Genomic DNA, 15461 nt, shown 5'->3' with positions numbered 1-15461 from the left:
GGATAAAGCAAAATCCAGCATCCAAGAAGCCTTTCCCAGAGCAGTGGGGACAGAAGGATGCACGGGGTGGTGAATCTTGTCCCTTGGTGAGATGTTTTGTGTCTCCCTTGCTGGGGCTGCCTGTCCTCCCCATCCCTTGCCTGGTGATGTGGGGGTGTCCTGCAGGTTTCTCCCATGTGCTCCTGTTGGATGAGGATTTATTTTCCCTCCTTCAACACACACCACCAGGTTTTGGGGAATAAGGCTTTGGGAAGCTCAGAATCCATGAGGTACAAGTGGAGGACAACCAGCTCTCCACCACCTCCCTCCTCAAAACCGAGGTGCGGAGGGCAAAGGGAAGAGCTGGGTAGGGTGGCACTGCTGGGACACTGGGATCATCCAGAGGGTGGCTGGGTGATGGTCCAGCAAGGGACATTTCCAGCCTGCCTGATGCACGGCAACAGGAGACAGGAGCGCTGGGGGCAGTCAGCTGTGTGTGCCTTGGAAAACACCTCCCCTTGTGCAGGCCCTGCAGATCCATTTTTTCTCCCAGGCCCTGCAGATCCATTCTCCCGGGCCCTCCCTGCAGATCCATTCTCCCGGGCCCTCCCTGCAGATCCATTCTCCCAGGCCCTGCAGATCCATTCTCCCAGGCCCTGCAGATCCATTCTCCCAGGCCCTGCAGATCCATTCTCCCAGGCCCTTCAGATCCACTCTCCCAGCCCTGCAGATCCATTCTCCCAGGCCCTTCAGATCCACTCTCCCAGCCCTGCAGATCCATTCTCGCAGGCCCTGCAGATCCACTCTCGCAGTTTTGCGGCAGGCAGAGGCAGGGCCGGAGCTCAGCGCAGCCCCGCAGCCGCTCTGCCCGTCCCTGCGGCTGGCAGCGCCCAGGGCGGCGGTGCTCGGGCACTCCCTGCTTCCCACAGCGCTGCCTGTCCCGGCAGCTCCCGGCCCCGCTCCAGCCCGATCCCGGCACCTCCCCGTGCGCCACCGCCGGGGCACCGGCCTGAGTCACCGCCCGGCCCGGCCCGGCCCGGCCCGGGCATCCCGCTCCCAGCGCGCTGCTGCTGCCGGGCTCGGGAGAGGCGGAGCACGAGCAGGAGCAGGAGCAGGGTGCTGCAGTCCCTGGGACACCAGGCAGGGCAGGAGCAGGGTGCTGCAGCCCCTGGGACATGGCAGAGCTGCCTGCGGTGCTCGCTGGGGGCTCCCGGGGAGCTGGAAAGGCCCCAGGTGCTGCACTGGCAGGGAGTGGCTGCCGTGCTTCGGGAGCTTGTGCCGGGGTTGGCTGGAGCTGGCTCGGGGTCTGTGCCGGTGCTGGGGCACAGCTCTGCCCCCGACCCCTCTCCAGGGGCTGCAGCTCCTCCCGAGGGGCAGCTCCGATCTCTGCCCTCTGTGGGCGGCCACCAGAGCTGCTGGGAGGGTCAGGCTGGAGATCAGGGCAAGGCTCTTCCCCCAGAGGGTGCTGGCACTGCCCAGGCTCCCCAGGGAATGGGCACAGCCCCGAGGCTGCCAGAGCTCCAGGAGCGTTTGGGCATCCCTGGCAGCGCTGCCCAAACACTCCTGGAGCTCTGGCAGCCTCAGGGCTGTGCCCTGAGGAGCCTGGGCAGTGCCAGCACCCTCTGGGGGACGAACCTTCCCTGATCTCCAGCCTGACCCTGCCCTGGCCCAGCTCCATCCTAGGAAACCTCCCCCCTCCCCAGCCATCTCCATCCCACCACCTGCCATCTCTGAGCTGGGGCTGAGGGGATCCCTCACTCTGTGCCCCATTTGATGGCCCCAATGAGAGGTCCCACATCCCCTCTGCTGAGACCCTGGGGCCCTGGCAGGATTGCAGCCCCAAGAGCTTCTGCTCCATTGTCCCAGGGGGTCTGTGAGCCCCTGCAGCCCATCCTGGCCTGTAATGCTGTGGGCACTTGCCTGAGCCTGGTTCCTTGGGACATGAATTGGCCAGATGGCCCCAGGACAGCAATCCAACATGTCCCAGAGATCCGAGCACATCTCCAGAGCACCCCTGGATAAGGGGAGCTGGCCAAAGCCATGAGCAGGCCGTTCCTGTGTGGGATGCAGGGGCAGCACCAGGCTCTGCAATATTTCACCGTGGCTTTGCTCTGGGTCTCAAGCAGGCAGAGAAGAGCACAAGGCTGCCTCACTCCCAGCACTGCTTTAGCACCAGGACAGCCCCAAACACTGGCCCAGCATTTATCAGCACCTTCTCAGTACCAAATGCATCCTCCCTCACATCCATCTCACCCCATGGGGACAGTGGCACCCAGGGAATGCATGGACAGACCACGAGCTGCAGGTCTGTGAGCCCTGGCAAAGGCTGCTGCAGGCTGGGCTCCTCAGCAGTGCTGGGACACCTGTGCTGGACCCTGTGGAGAAGGATTTGGACCCTGGGCTGGCAGCAGCCTCTGGAGCTTTGAGCTCCTGCCAGGACATTGGCACCACCCCGGGGAGGGCAGAGCCCCACGAGCCCTGCACTGCACACAGCACACGCTCTCTGCAGCTCTGCAGTGCCTCACTGAGCAGCTGAGGGCTCCTGCCTGCTTGGCTCAGGCTCCATGGGACACAGCCTGACCCCAGTGCCCAGGCTGACATGGTTCCCATGAGCTCCAGAGAGGTGCTGCACAGGGAGCTCCTCAAAGGACCACAGCATGGAGCTGGAGCTGGAGATGGACTGGGTGATCCTTGGGTCCCTTCCAAGGCAGGGATTCCGTGAGCCCAGGTCCATGTCCTGTGGCAGATGCTGCTCCTCCGCAGCCTGTCAGGGAGTGTTCACCTCACAGCTCCCGGGAAGGTGCCCTGCTAGGGAAGGGCAGAGCTCCCTACCCCTGGCACCAGGGCAGTGCCTTGATGTGGCAGCCAGAGGTGCTGCTGCCCACGGGGACAGTGGGAGCACACAGCAGAGCTGGAGGACAGCAGAGCCCTGCAAACACAGAATCACTGAATGCTGTGGGCTGGAAGGGATATCAGAGCTCATCCCATTCTACCCTCTGCCATTGGTGGGGACACCTTCACAGACCAGGCTGCTCAGATCTCCGCAATGAAGCACTTCGAGGCTGTGAACACTGCACAACCCTCCCCAGGCTGCTGCTGGGATCCCTCACCCTGCTCTGCTGGGCTACCCCAGACTCACCATGTGCTCCATTGGCAGGTGGGGACAGCAGCACACCGCAGAGCCCTGGGATGTCCTGAGCTGGAAGGGACCCACAAGGACCATCCAGTCCAACCCCTGCCCTGCCAGGGATGCCCAGGGTGGGATTGTTGGGGGGTCTGTGCAGGGCCACAAGGTGGGCTGGATGATCCCTGTACATCCCTTCCTACTCAGGACATTCCACAGTTCTGTGATTCTGTGATCCAGTCCCCCCTTCCTGCTCAAGCAGGGAGATGTTGAGGAATTGTTTCCCCCTCAGGCCCATCCTGGGTGGGTGGGCTGCTCTGCCTCTCCTGCCTGTCTCCCTGGGGAGCCCATCAGCCCCATTCCTGCTGCAGGATGGGGAGCCTGGGTCCTGTGGGGCTGGAGAGGGGGAGAGCACTGCAGGACAACACACCCTGACTCTGTGCCCATGCTGGGCTGGGGCCAGCACAGCCCCCACTGCCCAGGTCAGGGTTTTGGTGCCATGCAGGGTGTGCAGGGCAGCAGGGGGCACTGGATGCCACCACTGTGGGCAGCCAGCAATGCCCATCCTTTGGAGTGTGCAGTTCTGTGGAATTCACAGCTTCCAGCACCCTTCCATTCACGTACAGGGTGCCTGTGTTGCCCTGATCCACAGTGCCGCTGTCTCCACATAAGCAATGGGTGCCCAGCCTCCAGCTCAAACCAAGGCCAAATGACAACCAAAAACTGCAGAAAATGGGAAGTACAGCCTTGGATTTCTTGCAGGTCAGGTCCAACAACCACGTCTAGATTAAAAGACAGGAAAAAGAACATAAATGCTGAACTTTGCAACACCTTCCAGATGTGGAGCCCTGGCCCCCAGAGTCCCAAGTCCTGGTATTGCTGTGCCATGGCCTCCTCACACAGGCCCTGCAGGGCAGTTCTGTTTGTTCCTGCAAACATCTGACGTTTGCAAGTTTCTCATGATTGTTTTTAAATGCCTTATAAAACCTCCAGTTTCATTGAGTGTTAGCCCTGTAAATCACTGCCCCTAGCAGCTCATTCACAGGTCTCAATTAATAGCCTTTAATTGGGTAAAGTCACCCATGGTTTCTGCTGATTCCACAGATGTGTTAAGTCTCCAACGAAGTCTTTAATGCACCCCAAGCGAGGTTTGGGCTTGGCACTGACACAATGCCTGTGTCCACAGCCCAGCCCCGCTGACACAGCAGGCAGTGATGCTCTGGGATGGAAGGAAGAGGCTTTGGCTGCTGTCTAGAGCAGCATTTTATTGGCACTTGGTGGAAGGAAAATGAGCTTCCTGGTGGTGTGTGAATCACTGCCTCTGCGTGTGCTCTCATGCCCTGGTTTCAGTGTAGGGCCTGGGTGTCAACTCTGCTCCTGAGCACAGGGCAGCAGCCCCTGGCAGGAGCACAGAGGGGTTGGGTCCTGCCTGGAGCTGGGACTGCCCTGTGCCCAGCACTGGATCCCTGAGGTCCCTGCAGGTGAAGGTGGTGCTGCCCTGTGAGCCTGAGCTGGAGCTGAGCCCCAAGGGATCCCTGCAGTGGCAGGCACAGGCAGGAATGGCGCATTTGGAGCACTGCAGGGAACTGGTCCTGCTCAGCCAGCCCCCAACCCACCCCACCCAAGGGCACATGGGGGTGGGACTCACCCCATGGACCTGGGACTCACCCCATGGGGATGGGACTCACCCTGGCTGAGCTGCTCACAGGGCTCTGGCGGAGCAGTGAGTGTGAGGCAGGAGCCTTTAGCAGTGTCCCCCAGGTGCCACCTCTGGCAAACCCCTCAGGGACAGGTCCCAGAACCCACCCCTGCAGCTCTGAGACCACGGATCCTCAGGACATCCCTGCTGCTCTCTGCTGACACCTCCAGCTCTGGGCTGCCCTGCACAGACCCTGACACACAGACACACACACACACACACACACACACACACACAGACACACACAGACACACACACAGACACACAGACACACAGACACACACACAGACACACACACAGACACACAGACACAGACACAGACACAGACACACACACACACACACACACAGACACACACACAGACACACACACAGACACACACACAGACACACACACACACACACACACACACACACACACACACACACACACACACACACACACACACACACACACACACACACACACACACACACACACACACACACACACACACACACACACACACACAGACACACAGACACACACAGACACACAGACACACACACACACACACACACACACACACACACACACACACACACACACACAGACACACAGACACACACACACACACACACAGACACACAGACACACACACACACACACAGACACACACACACACACACACACACACACACACACAGACACACAGACACACACACAGACACACACACAGACACACACACACACACACAGACACACAGACACATAGAGACACAGACACACACACACACACACAGACACACACAGACACACAGACACACACACAGATGTGTGCAGTCCCAGGTGTGCACACACACACAGAGCAGCCTCCACACTCCCAGCACCAGTCCCTGTGGAGCCCCTCCAGAGGGAGGTGGAACAGCAGCACTGGGGAGAGGGGGTGCAGGGGGCACAAGGGGTTAAGGGGGTGCAGGGGATGCAGAGGGGCACGGGGGGGGGCACAGGGGGCACAGGGAGTGCAGAGTGTGCAGGGTGGGCACAGGGGGGCATAGGGGTTGCTGGGGGCACAGGGGGCACAGGGGGCAGGTGGGAGCTCAGGTTTTCCCTTCAGGCCTGAAATGACCCAAGCCTGGGAAAATCCTCATTCCACAGCAATTCCCTTTGGATGTCCTGCTGTGAGAAATGAATATGGGAGCAGCTGCTCTGGTGCAGGTGACTGAAGGGCCTGACCCCTGTCCCGAGGTGCCACCACACCTCGCTCAGCCCTGCCTGCTCTCTGGGGCTGCTGCAGCCTCAGCACCTCACAGAGCACAGGGCTTTATCCCAGTTTGCCTCCGAGCTGAGCCTTAAACCATAAACAGAGGAGGGAAGAGCAGCAGAGGAAGGGAAAGCATCCCTTATCTGACAGCTCAGAGGGTGCAGCACTTGCTGATGGGGTGGGAAATGCGAGTTCATGTCCTTGTCTAATGCAAACATGGCTTTGAGCTCTGGTTTTTAACCCAGCTGAGGTGGGGTTAAAAACTGCAGCACTCAGTCCTGTCTTTGTGAGATGCTGGTTTATCACAGAATCCCAGAGTGACCTCAGATCCCACCCAGTGCCACCCCTGCCATGGCAGGGACACCTCCCACTGTCCCAGGTCACTCCAAGCCCCATCCAGCCTGGCCTTGGGCACTGCCAGGGATGCAGGGGCAGCCCCAGCTGCTCTGGGCACCCTGTGCCAGGGCCTGCCCACCCTCACAGGTGTCAGGAAAATTAATCCACAAACACCAGAGGTTTATGTCCAAAAAGGAGGCAGAGGAGTCCTTTTTGGCTTTATTCCAATAAAGGCAGAGGCCATGGGGCATTCTCCTGGGGTCTGTCAGGTTTTTGGAGGATGCAGCCTCCTTTTTATCCCAGTTTTCCAGCCACATTTCCCTTCTCTCGTTCCCCATGGGCTGAGGTACTTGAGAGGTACAGACTTTCCAAAACACCTGATACCAAAGATTTCCCTCTACTGTACAACCCTCCCTTTTAATATTTAATTCTTACAGAATTTAGGGGTTTTACTTCCTCATTGTTTCTTTCATCTTTCAATGTCTAATTTCGTTTATCAGCAAACCTAAAGTTTATTTGTAAAAGCAAATATCTTTTTCCATTTATCAATCAGTGGAATCCTTCCCGTTGTTTCTTTTATCTCTCAGTGCTGGTTTTATCTACCAGCAGACCCGCAGCTTGCTTGGAAAGAAAAATCCTCCATTCCTCTCGCAGGGAAGAATTTCCAAAGCCAATCCAGACCTCTCCTCTGTTGCCCTCGCCCTGTCACTGCCTGTCTGGGTAAGCAGCTGCTCTTTCTGAGCCCCCTGCAGGTCCCAAAAGGCACCGAGGTGTCCCGGGGGGTAAATCCAGCGCTCCAGGCTCACGGCCACGCTGGGGTGCGGCAGCCCGGGGTGGGATGGGATGGGATGGGATGGGATGGGATGGGATGGGATGGGATGGGATGGGATGGGATGGGATGGAAAGGGCTCCATCCCTGTGGAGCGGGGTGGGAAGGGCTGGGAGCCGCTCACGCCTTTTCCCTGCTGTCAACAAACACGGCAGTGCCTCGGCAGAGCAGTAGATGCGGCTCTGATAGCATGACAAAGAGGGAACACTTTGATCCAGGGAAGCGCTTTGATGTGCCCTGTGAGTCAGACGCTGCTGATCAGCTGTAAAAACAGAGCAGTTGTGGGCGCTCTGCACGTGGGGCGGCAGCGGCTGTGCCACTGGGGCTTCCCTGTCCCTGCCACGCCTCAGGGAAAGCTGACAGGACACGGAATTCAACACAATGTCAAGTTCAACCGAATATGAAATTTAACTGAATATTAAAATCAACTAAATCCTGTCATTCTCAAATTTTTGGAGCAGCATATCCTGGAAAAGGAACGTTTGGCTTTGAGAGGTTTTCCACCTCAGGGTTTTTGCTTGGTTTCAGACCCGTTGATGTAATTACATCCTGGCAAAGACTCAGAAGCATCTCTGGGTGGGAGGAGGACGGGTCTGGTCCCTCAGGCTGAGCATCTCCAGGATGTCCCTCCTCGCTGCCCCGAGCGCATCCCCAGGGCTGCCACCGTGGGTTGGCTGCACCAGGGCGGGGCAGGCTCAGTGCGGAGGAGCTCTGAGCCCTCCTGCTCCAGATCTCCCCACTGGAACCCAGCCCTGGATACCCCCAGGGCTCAGCCTGATGCTTCTCCAGCCACTCAGAGAGGATCAGGCACAGGAGGGTCAGGTTTATCCCAGCTCTCTCAGAGGATGGCCTGATTTCAGTGCCAGGGCTCTCCTAGCAGTGGGTAAAGATAAACATCTCCAGAGGGTGATTCAGTGCTGTGTGACTGGCAGGGCAGAGCCAGCACAGGGTCCTGGCTGGGATGGGAACCAGCTCCTGAGCGTTTGCTGGATGGGGCAATCAGTCCTGGATGTTCCTGAGCCCTGTGATTAACTGCAGCCTCCAAACAGCATCATTGAGAAGAGCAGCTAAAGGATTCTGAAGATTATTGGCATTTCTTGAACCCCATTTGCAGCCTGAAGGTCCCTGGGACACAAATGCACAAACAAACCCTTGGAAAGGAGGAAGAGCTTCTCCTTTGAGAAGAAGGAAAACCAATGCAAATGCCCCCAAGGCTTCTGCCCACGAACCAGGCGAGGAACCAGGGTGGCTCCAGGCAGGTGGGTACAGCATGAAACCCATCCCTGGAGGTTCCTGAAGAACCAGGTTCCCTCAGGCACAAAACTCCTCTGCAGGTTCCAGACCCCATTGTCTGGGACAGGTATTTTGGAAATCTGCCTCAGTGCTCCATGGAAAAGCACTGGGCCCATAGGTTCTGCCTCAGGGTGTGAGGGTTACAGGTGCAGAAATGCTCCTCTGACTCCTCCAGGGGAAGCTGCAGCTCTGGCTGGGGCTTTCCAGCCCTCAGAGAGCAGAGAGGGACAGCAAGAGCATGGTGGCAGCATCCTCAGCATCCTGCTGTTCAAAATGGGACCACACTCCCCGTACTAAAAGTGATTTCAGCATGAGAGGACCAGCAGATTTGTCTACAAACGAGCTGCGGGTCTGCTGGTAGATAAAACCAGCACTGAGAGATAGAAAAAACAATGGGAAGGATTCCACTGATTGATAAATGGAAAAAGATATTTGCTTTTACAAATAAACTTTAGGTTTGCTGATAAACTAAATTAGATATTGAAAGATGAAAGAAACAATGAGGAAGTAAAACCCCTGAATTCCATAAGAATTAAAAATTAAAAGGGAGGGTTGTACACTAGAGGGAAATCTTTGGTATCAGGTGTTTTGGGAAGTCTGAACCTCTCAAGTACCTCAGCCAATGGGGAAAGAGAAAAGGGAAATGTGGCTGGAAAACTGGGATAAAAAGGAGGCTGCATCCTCCAAAAATCTGAGAGACCCCAGGGGAATGCCCCATGGCCTCTGCCTTTATTGGAATAAAGCCAAAAAGGACTCCTCTGCCTCCTTTTTGGACATAAACCTCTGGTATTTGTGGATTGATTTTCCTAACAAGCATTTATTATAACAGAAAGAAAGGCCCAAAGCAGGGGGCCCAGGGGCTGGGCAGGAGCTCCTGCCAAGGATGGAGCGGGGCCGGCGCTGGGGCTGCTCAGCAGGGATGGCCCCAGTGATGGCCCCGATGTTCCAGGGGGAGGGGCACAGATTCACTGGGTCAGATCCCCCTTTTTATCCTGTTTTTTGTCCCTTTGGATTGGTTTCTGTTTGGATCCCTCCTTTGCATGAAGATTTAAGGCTCGCAATTGGCCCGTGCCAGTTCACTCCAGGCCGGCTGTTTCACTGGGGGTGCTGCACTTTGCTCAGGTGTGTTATGGTGCATGGAGTATTCTTATAACTACCCTTGTAACCCCTTTTACAATGGCCAAACTAACAGTGCATGCTTAACAATTATCAACTATTTTACAACAGTTTCTAACCTGTTTTTGACACTGCAGCCAGGTGGGATGGGAGCCCATCCAGCACCCCTGGGACTGGGGGTGGTGAGATGGGGCCTGGCATCCCTGGAAGGTGTCCTGGGACTGGGCATCTCCCTTGGAAAGGCCCCTGCCCTTGAGCAAGCCCCACAGCTGTGTTCCTTCCCGAGCAATCCCCCACAATCTGTGGGCTGGAATTTGCTGTGGATCTGGGGAAACTGGGTTTAATTTGGACTGATGTGTCAAGGTTCTGCCTCAGAGACAGAGCAGGGATGTTTCCTGGTGGAAATACACACAGCTAGGCAGGAATCTCCAAGACAAAATTCTTGGCCTGAAATCTCTAAATTCTTCTGTAGGGCTGCGGCTCTGACTTCATTTATCCATGTTAAAAAACAATGTTCTCATCTTCCTTTTGCCCAGGTAAATGTGACCCATGTTCCCTCAAAGCCAAGGACCTGCAAGAGAAGTCACATTCTTGTGGCATTTAAGAATTTGCCCAAAGCAAGGAATAAGAGCTGGGACTTAACAGAGCTCCTCCAGCTGGAGGAGCATGGACTTTGTAGCACCCAGAGTTATGTTAAGCAAAGCTAATTCTACACTAACAGACAGTGGAATGGAGTTCTGTGTGTCAGGAAAATTAATCCACAAACACCAGAGATTTATGCCCAAAGAGGAGACAGAGGAGTCCTTTTTGGCTTTATTCCATTAAAGGCAGAGGCCATGGGGCATTCTCCTGGGGTCTCTCAGATTTTTGGAGGATGCAGCCTCCTTTTTATCCCAATTTCCCAGCCACATTTCCCTTCTCTCTTTCCCCATTGGCTGAGGTACTTGAGAGGTTCAGACTTCCCAAAACACCTGATACCAAAGATTTCCCTCTAGTGTACAACCCTCCCTTTTAATTTTTAATTCTTATGGAATTTAGGAGTTTTCCTTCCTCATTGTTTCTTTCATCTTTCAATATCTAATTTAGTTTATCAGCAAACCTAAAGTTTATTTGTAAAAGCAAATATCTTTTTCCATTCATCAATCAGTGGAACCCTTCCCATTGTTTCTTTTATCTCTCAGTGCTGGTTTTATCTACCAGCAGACCCGCAGCTTGTTTGGAAAGACAAATCCCTCATTCCTCTCATTTGGAATCCACAGTCCTGGGAAGGGGCTGTGTGCAGGCAGAGCCTCCCTGTGTCCAGCCCCCTCCCCAGGCCCAGCTGAGCACAGGGTGTGAGCTCAGCAGTTTCACCCAGAGCCTGCAGATTAAAAGGAGGAAGCCACACGGTTGGGTTTGGGGTTTTCCTGCCAAGGTGTTGCTCTTTTGAAGTTGCTTCTGCCGGGTCTGTCCCTGGAATGTGGATTGGGGCGACCAGTCGGGCCAGTAAAGCCCTTCCTCCAAAAGGAGTTTTTACTGAAAACTGCAAGGAGCTGTCGTAAGCACATTGACTCACTTGGTTTCTCAGCTCTTAGTTATGAGCTTGTGCTCTGGACAATTAATTATTTGTTCTTGTGGAGGCTTTGAAGATGCAAGGCAGGCTGGGAGAGTGAAGTGTTATTAGTTCATCTGCAATCCTTTTTATGTGACAGAGCAATGAAGTCCAGGCTCAGCCTGAGATGCTGAACAGCACTAAAATCTGAATTGTCCTCACACCCAGCTCTCTGATTCCTCTCTGTCTTATTCAAGGCTCAGTGACTCTTCAGTCTAAAGCTCTTTAACACCAGCCAGGCAGAATTGGAGGGCTCAGCATCCCAGCCCAGGCAACCAGCAACAGCTCCAGGATTGACCTTGCCCCGACAGAACACCTGGAAATTTGGAATTTGGGCCATTAATTTAAATCTTCTTCCTACTTATATCCACTCAGACACAAAAGGGGAGATTGATGACAGTTTGGGGTTTTTACAATTTCTACCCTGCTGTGGGTGTGTTCAGGGTCAAGTTCAGCATCTGAGAACCTGAGATTTTTATAGAGAGGAGTAAAATGAAGCAGCCCACAAAGCCATGAATGAGCAGCTGAGGCAGACTGGGGGGTTCTGATCAGCTCTGTCCACAGGAAGCAGCTCCTGTGTGTCTGGCTCAAAGGGCAGAACTTGTATTGCCAGTTCTGTTGTGTTTCTGCCAAGGAGAACTGGCCAGGCTGCTGCCCTGGGCAGCAGCAGCTCCAACAGCTCGGTCATGGCTGGGCACTGGTGCTGCTCTGGCAATTTGGGATCTCACCAGAGGCACTTCAAAACCTGCAGTGTGCAGGGATTTGGGCTGCTCCAAGGAATTGTGTGTCAGGATTGGTGCTTCACCTCTGCTGGCCCCATTGCAGTGGTCTCACTTGCAGAATGAGCCTCTTGTTGAATTCCAGACCATCCCTGAGCAGAAATATCCACGTGTTTCTCACGTGGCTGTGCTGGGCACCCTGCAGAGCCCCAGCCTGGCTGTGCCCCAGGAGCAGCACAAGCCCAGCCTGTGGGAAAAGGCCCTGCTGAGGGTGAGCCTGGGCACGTGCAAGGGCCGGAACATAAATGGGAATTGAACAGGCAGCTGCTCCCAGGGCTCACTCCTCACTGCAGGTTTCACTGATACCATCTCATGAGCACTCCTGAGACCTTCCCAGAGTCTGCTACGAGTTTTGTTTCTTGGTGTTGCTGGACAGAAATGATTAATTCCTCTTATCCCTTGATACTAGGATGAATTAATGGTATTCCTTGTTTGAGGAAAAAACCGTTTCCTTTTCATGGCCTTTTGTAGCTACTGGCACCAGTTCCCAATTTCCAGCTCCCATGTCAGTGCTGGCTCAGAGCCCCACGAGGGCAGGGCTGGACAATCAGATGAAGCTTCCTTTGCTACCCAGCCTCCCTTGGCATTGCTGTGTCCGACCAGAGATAGGGAAAGCAGCCACAAATTGCCAAGGAAATGCAGGTAGAAGGGTTTCCACAGAGGCTGAGCACAATGAACGTGAGTCAGAGCACTCAGGATTTACAGAGAAATCCCTTAATCCTGGCCATAAAGATGCATTACCCTGCAGCACAAGGGTGGTGCTGAGTGTGCCAAGCTTTTCTCTGAAGACTTCTGCTTGCAAAGAAAGGAAAGCAAATGTCCTGGGTAGGGTAATGACTGCAGGAGGAGAGGATTTCAGAGGAATGGGGATGGCAAGAGGGGAGCTGGCAGCGCTGCAGGGGTGGGAGCCCCTCAGGCGCAGCAGGAGCTGCAGGAGCCCTGCAGAGCTGCTGTGGTTTCACCTCCTTTGTTGGGCTGGCAGCAGTTTCAGCTCCTGTCAGAGACACAAGGAATGTGTTGTTTGCCACCCCAGCCTGCCAGGCCAGAGCTGGTCTGGCTTCCCGGAAAGGAGATTGTTCCTTTGCAGGGAACAGAGGCTGCCTGTGCTGTGCCTGTGCTCTCCCAGGAGATAAAGGGTCAGGTTCCAGCCCTCCTGTGCCTGAGCACTGCCTCTCTTGATCTGCACTTCCCCATCCAGCAGTGGGAATAGAAAACTGTTCATTTGCCCCTCCATCCACCTGTGCCTGGCCATGAGGTGAACCACGTGCTGGGCAGTGTATTTCTCTCCACTGGCTGTGAAGGGAACCCAGAGCAACCATCTCAGACTTCAGTGTTTCATTTTGAGCTGTCCAAGTGAGGGTGCATTGGAGATTCCTCCTAACAAGGGAGGAGCAATAAAGGCCAGGAAGGTGGGGAAACCTTCCCAGATGTGGTTGTTGAGCTCAGTTTGTGGACAGGCGTTGGTGGCACCTTAAAAAAAACAACCAAGGAAGCTGCCAATGCTGCAACTCCATCCCCAGGGGTGGGAGGGCAGGTGCTGTGGGCATCCCCTGCTCCCACACCTGGCACAGCTGCCCTGCCCTGCACCAGCACTGCTGGCACTGCTGGCACATTTATCCTGAATAAATTTGCTTGGAGACACCCCCGAGCTCAAAAATACAGAATCAAAGAACCACAGAACAATTTGGGTCAGAAAGGACCTCAAGGATCATCGGTTCCAACACCCTGCCGTGGGCAGGGACACCTTCCACGAGTCCAGTTTGCTCCAACCAGGTGTCTGAGGGTATCACAGAGCATCTGAAGTTATGTGAGGAGTTTTCTGCCAGGATTTCCAGGAAGGAGGAGGCACAGGGAACTCCCTGGGACGCCTGAGCTGCCTCTCCTGCAGGGATTTGTGGAGGCAGCTCAGGACCAAAGCAGGTGCCCCATGTTAATGGCCTGGGACCTTCCCAAACCCAGCAGAACAGACACCCTGGGGCCCAACCAGGCACCTGGAAAGGACAGAAACCCACTCCTGGCTGGGCCTTGAACATTGAAGGAAAGAGGCTGTCATGGTGCCAGCCCCTCTGCCTACTGTGGCCCAGGGAAGGGTGACAGGGTGGTGGCAACACCTGGGCTTGGGAACCTCGTGCTCCTGGCTCTCCTGGGAAGGAGGAGCAGCCCAGTGTCCATAAACATGGACAGAAACAGCCACAGAGCTCTCACACCGGGATTGTCCCTGCAGCATCCACCCAAGCACAGCTGGACACACCAATGGTTTGGGCCTGGTTCTTCCTCAGGGCTTGGCCTTGTGCTGTGCCCCACTGGTGCTCCCGTGATGAGAGCCCAGCTCTGCAATGGAGGGTGTGGAGGGGCTGCCCTTGGACAATTCTGGGCAGGCTGCATTCCCCTTTGGACAGCTCATGGTAGGTGCCTGTGGCTCTGAGGCTGCTGGATCACAGTCACCACCCTGTCCCTGGCACAGCCAGGGGGCTGCAGGACACTGCACGTGCCCCTTGCCACAATCTGCTCCTGTGCCCCGCTCAGGTGGAGGGGAGAAGGGTCCCTCCCTCTGCCAAACCCCAGGAGATGTGTGGGACAAACCCCAGCCCTCGTTTCTAGGGATTGCACAGCCCCAGAAATCTGCTGGCACTTCCCCCTGCAGGGATGGTCCATGGCAGGAGGGTGGTGGCAGGGGACACTCATTGGGAAGATATTCCCACATCCCGTGCTCCTGGCTCTGTCAGCACTGGGCTCTGCTTGACCTGTCCCAGGGCAAAGCTGAGCACTCCTGCCCATAAGTAAAGGTGTCTGCTCATCCCATCCCATCCCATCCCATCCCATCCCATCCCATCCCATCCCATCCCATCCCATCCCATCCCATCCCATCCCATCCCATCCCATCCCCTTCCTGGAGACCTGAAAGTCACTATCAGCTTATCACTGCCTCAATCACGGGAGGAAAAGCTCATCCATCCATCCATCCATCCATCCATCCATCCATCCATCCATCCATCCATCCATCCATCCATCCATCCCATCCATCCATCATCCATCCCCCATCCATCCATCCATCCATCCATCCATCCATCCATCCATCCATCCATCCCATCCATCCATCATCCATCCCCCATCCATCCATCCATCCATCCATCCATCCATCCATGCATCCATCATCCCTCCATCCATCCATCCATCCATCCATCATCCATCCATCATCCATCCATCCATCCATCCATCCATCCCCATCCATCCATCCATCCATCCATCCATCCATCCATCCATCCATCATCCATCCATCCATCCATCCATCCATCCATCCATCCATCCATCCATCCATCATCCCTCCATCCATCCATCCATCCATCCCCCATCCCTCCATCCATCCATCCATCCATCCCCCATCCATCCATCCATTCATCCCCCATCCCTCCATCCATCCATGCATCCATCCATCCATGCATCCATCCATCCATCCATCCATCCATCCATG

Source organism: Camarhynchus parvulus, chromosome 26 (assembly GCF_901933205.1).
Source record: "Camarhynchus parvulus chromosome 26, STF_HiC, whole genome shotgun sequence".
In the NCBI taxonomy this organism is placed as follows: domain Eukaryota; kingdom Metazoa; phylum Chordata; class Aves; order Passeriformes; family Thraupidae; genus Camarhynchus; species Camarhynchus parvulus.
Note: the sequence above shows the minus strand (reverse complement) of the source record.